Source organism: Chroicocephalus ridibundus, chromosome 1, assembly GCF_963924245.1.
Source record: "Chroicocephalus ridibundus chromosome 1, bChrRid1.1, whole genome shotgun sequence".
Taxonomy (NCBI): Eukaryota; Metazoa; Chordata; class Aves; order Charadriiformes; family Laridae; genus Chroicocephalus; species Chroicocephalus ridibundus.
Window position 1 is genome coordinate 277,710 of NC_086284.1, and position 4,968 is coordinate 282,677.

Below are 4,968 nucleotides of genomic sequence, written 5' to 3' on the forward strand. Positions count from 1 at the left end.
ATGGGCACCGGTGGCCGTCAGCTCTGCAACCTGCACAGAGGGCAGGCAAGCAGCTGCCTTCCTCCTCCTCCTCCTCCTCCTCCTCCTCCTCCTCCTCCTCCCTCCCACAGCCTCAGGGCTGCCCCGGCTTCAGCGATTCTCAGCTCTCCTCCTGCCCAACCAGCCGTAGGCCTTGGATGATGATGATTTGATTTTCTGAGTGCAATAAAACACGCCCGTTTCTTTGTCTCACTCCCAAGACAGCTTGTTTGTAGCTGTATGTGTATCTCAGCATCAAATATGCATCTAGCCTGTACACCAAGCAATGCATAAGGGCTAATTTCTCCTAATTATCAGGACTTTCTGGTTTTGAAAGTTCCTGTTTTAGGCTTAATCACAATCAGTATTTGTTCCAGTGGAAGCGGCCAAGAGATGAAATGGAGGAAGGGAAAAGTTGTTTTCTCTTTACCAAGGAAGCACTGAATTGCTCCCCTTTGTAATCCGTGGTTACATTCATCCTTGGCAAGTGATGAATACTTAGAGCAGGTCAGAATATAATTGAGATTAGCCAATGGAGCCACTTCAGACGTCATCCAATTTGCTACTGGGAGAAGCTGCAAAATTATTTCTTGCATTTTCTAGCTTTTTGCATTTTGGATTACAAGGTTTTTAGGATTAAGTTTCCCTTGTCTAATTCAGCCAAATCCAGCACCCCATGGGAAAGGACACATCTTCAGCCCAGGGAAGAGTCAAGATACCTTCACAGAATCATAGAATCATCGTGTTTTGTACAAACTTACCCTGGCCCTGCACATCACTCCCTGCTGGTGAGTTCCTGCACAGCTACACGGAAGCCAAGCCTGATCTTTCTGGAACTGAGGACCTGCCCATTTGAGACCAGTTATCTGGCTGAAGGGAGGACAGCTTTTCTGGGAGCCTGGACATGCTCTGAGTTCTTACCACTCACTCCAAAAAGAGTCCAAATTAGATACATCTTGCCAAAGAAATGGCAGTGCTCCGAGTATCAAAACTCTCTTAAATAGACTAGGTTGAGCTGAAAATATTCAGAAACAGCTGAAAAGACTGGTTAACGTCCTAATTACTTCATTAAGGTTTTTCAGAGATCAGAGAAGAATTACACCACTTGGGCATTCTGCACCAGTCACAGACACTGTCTTAAGCGTACATCTGGATGGTTTTGTTCAGACCCCCCATGCCCCCCAGGTGCCCGTACAGAACAGATATGGCCCTCTGGAGGTAGATGAGGAGGGAAATAAGGATACTGATAAAGCCCCATCCAGGGAGTCGCCAAAGCAGCCAGCTCCACGCATTAAGACTGCTGCTGTGAAGAGCAGGAGGAGGGCAATAGTCATAGGGGGGTCCATTCTGAGGGGAACTGAGGGTCCCGTATGCAGGCCGGACCCTTCCCACAGGGAGCTCTGCTGCCTCCCTGGGGCCCGTGTTAAGGATACAGCCAGGAAGCTTCCTGGCCTGATACGGCCCTCCGATTATTACCCTCTTTTGATCGTACAGGCAGACAGTGAGGAGCTGGAGAGCAGAAGTCTGAGGGCAATGAAAAAAGATTTCATGGCCTTGGGACGGCTTGTCAAGGGTTCGGGAGCACAAACTGTGTTCTCCTCTGCCCTTCCAGTTGTGGGGACTGATGAACGGGTGAACAAGAAAATCGGACGGATCAACACCTGGCTCCGAAACTGGTGCTACGAGCAGGGCTTTGGGTTCAGTGATCATAGTTTGATCTGCAGGACGCCGGGCCTGCTCGCTAAGAATGGGAAAACCCTATCCCAAAAGGGGAAAAGGGCACTAGGCTGAGAGTTAGCAAGGCTCATGGACAGGGCTTTAAACTAGAAATGAAGGGGGAAGGGGATAAAACCAGGCCCACTAGTAATGATCCTAGGGATAAGGGGCCAAGGATGGGGGTGAAAGCGGTAGCCCACGTCAAGTGCATCTACATGAATGCACGTAGCATGGGCAACAAACAGGACGAGCTGGAAGCCGTTGTGCATCAGGACAGCTATGAGGTAGTTGCCATCACGGAAACGTGGTGGGATGACTGTCACGACTGGCATGCTGCGATGGATGGCTATAAGCTCTTCAGAAGGGACAGGCAAGGAAGGAGAGGTGGGGGCGTGGCTCTGTACATTAGGGAATGTTTTGATTGTATAGAGCTAGATTCCAGTGATGGTAAAGTCGAGTGTTTATGGGTAAGGATGAAGGGGAAGGGAAATAAGGGAGATGCTGTGCTGGGAGTATGCTACAGAACACCCAACCAGGATGCGGAGACAGATGAAGTATTCTATAAGCAGCTGGCTGAAGTCTTGCAATCGCCAGCCCTTGTTCTGGTTGGGGACTTCAGCCGGCCGGGTATCTGCTGGAAATATAACACAGCAGAGAGCAGGCAGGCTAGGAGGTTCCTCGAGTGCACGGAAGATAACTTCCTGACACAACTGGTAGGTGAGCCTACCAGGGGAGGTGCCTTGCTAGACCTACTGTTGATAAACACAGAAGGACTAGTGGGAGATGTGGTGGTCGGAGGTCGTCTTGGGTTTAGTGATCATGAAATGGTCAAGTTTTCAATTCGTAGTGATGTAAGGAGGGGGGTTAGCAAAACCTCCACCTTGGGCTTCCAGAGGGCGGACTTTGACTTGTTCAGGACACTGGTTGAGAGAGTCCCTTGGGAGACGGTCCTGAAGGGCAAAGGGGTCCAGGAAGGCTGGACGCTCTTCAAGAAGGAAATCTTAAAGGCCCAGGAGCAGGCTGTCCCCAAGTGTCACAAGTCTATAGGGCAGGGAAAATGGCCAGTCTGGATGAACAAGGAACTTCTGATGGGACTTAGGAATAAAAGGAGGGTTTACCACCTTTGGAAGAAGGGACAGGCAACTCAGGAGTAGTACAGAGATCTCGTTAGGTTATACAGAGAGAAAATTAGGAAGGCAAAAGCCCAGCTGGAGCTCAACTTGGCCGCTAACATTAAAGACAACAAAAATAGCTTTTATAAATACATCAACAGAAAGAAAGCCAGGGAGAATCTCCATCCCTTACTGGATGCTGGGGGGAAAGTTGCAACCAAAGACGAGGAGAAGGCTGAGATACTTAACGCCTTCTTCACCTCTGTCTTCAATAGTCAGACCAGCTATCCCCAGGGTGCTCAGCCTCCTGAGCTGGAAGATAAGGATGGAGAGCAGAACAGCCCACCCATAATCCAGGAGGAAGCAGTCAATGATCTGCTTCTGTACCTAGACGTACATAAGTCTATGGGGCCGGATGGGATTCACCCAAGAGTACTCAGGGAGCTGGCGGGAGAGCTCACCAAGCCTCTCTCCATCATTTATCAACAATCCTGGTCAACAGGGCAGGTGCCAGATAATTCGAGGGTGGCTAACGTGACGCCCATCTACAAGAAGGGTCAGAAGGAGGATCCGGGGAACTACAGGCCTATCAGCCTGACCTCGGTACCAGGAAAGATCATGGAGAGGATCACCTTGAGTGAGCTCTCACGGCAAGTGCAGGGCAGCCAAGGGATCAGGGCCAGCCAGCATGGGTTTAGGAAGGGGAAGTCCTGCTTAACCAACCTGATCTCCTTCTATGACCATGTCACCCGCCTTCTGGATGCGGGGAAGGCAGTGGACGTTGTCTATCTGGACTTTGGTAAGGCCTTTGACACCGTCCCCCACAGCACTCTCCTGGAGAAGCTGGTGAATCATGGCATAGACAAGTTTACTCTTTGCTGGGTAAAAACTGGCTGGACGGCCGTGCCCAGAGAGTCGTGATTAATGGGGTGAAATCCTCTTGGCGGCCGGTCACCAGTGGTGTCCCTCAGGGCTCAGTTTTGGGGACAGTTTTGTTTAATATCTTTATCGATGATCTGGATGAGGGGATTGAGTGCACCCTCAGTAAGTTTGCAGATGACACCAAACTAGGTGGGAGTGTTGATCTGCTGGAGGGTAGGAAGGCTCTACAGAGGGCCCTGGACAGGATGGATCGATGGGCCACGGCCAACTGTAGGAGGTTTAATAAGGCCAAGTGCCGGGTCCTGCATTTCGGTCACAACAACCCCAAGCAGCGCTACAGGCTTGGGGCAGAGTGGCTGGAAAGCTGCCTGGCAGAAAAGGACCTGGGCGTGCTGGTGGAGCCAGCTTAATGTGAGCAAGCAGTGTGCCCAGGTGGCCAAGAAGGCCAACAGCATCCTGGCGTGTATCAGGAACAGCGTGGCCAGTAGGAGCAGGGAAGTGATGGTGCCTCTGTACCCGGCACTGGTGAGGCCTCACCTCGAGTGCTGTGTTCAGTTCTGGGCCCCTCTGTACAGGAGGGACATTGAGGTGCTGGAGCGTGTCCAGAGGAGAGCGACCAGGCTGGTGAGGGGTCTGGAGACCAGGTCATCTGAGGAGAGGCTGAGGGAGCTGGGCATGTTTAGCTTGGAGAAGAGGAGGCTGAGGGGAGACCTCATTGCCCTCTACAACTCCCTGAAAGGAGGGTGGAGAGAGGTGGGTGTTGGCCTCTTCTCCCAGGTGAATAATGACAGGACCAGAGGAAATGGTCTGAAGTTGTGGCAGCGGAGGTTTAGACTAGATATTCGGAAGAATTACTTTACTGCAAGAGTGGTCAGGCACTGGGACAGCCTGCCCAGGGAGGGGGTTGAGTCACCATCCCCAGAGGTATTTAAGAAACGTCTAGATGTGGCACTTCATCTGAAGGGCAGAGATTGTAGGTTGTTTGGTTGGACTCGATGATCTTAGGGGTCCTTTCCAACCATGAAGATTCTGTGATTCTGTGAAATGATAAGCATGTCCAGGTCTGTGATTTTTTTTTCCTGTCATTTCCCAACTGCTCATAAGCCATCACAAATTCTGAACAGCAAGGACTTTCACACCAACATATCACTTGACATGTACAAACCAGATGGAATTCCGCCTACAGAATTTATAAAGAACGAGCATATTGGTGTATTATTAGCATTTCTATAGCACCACA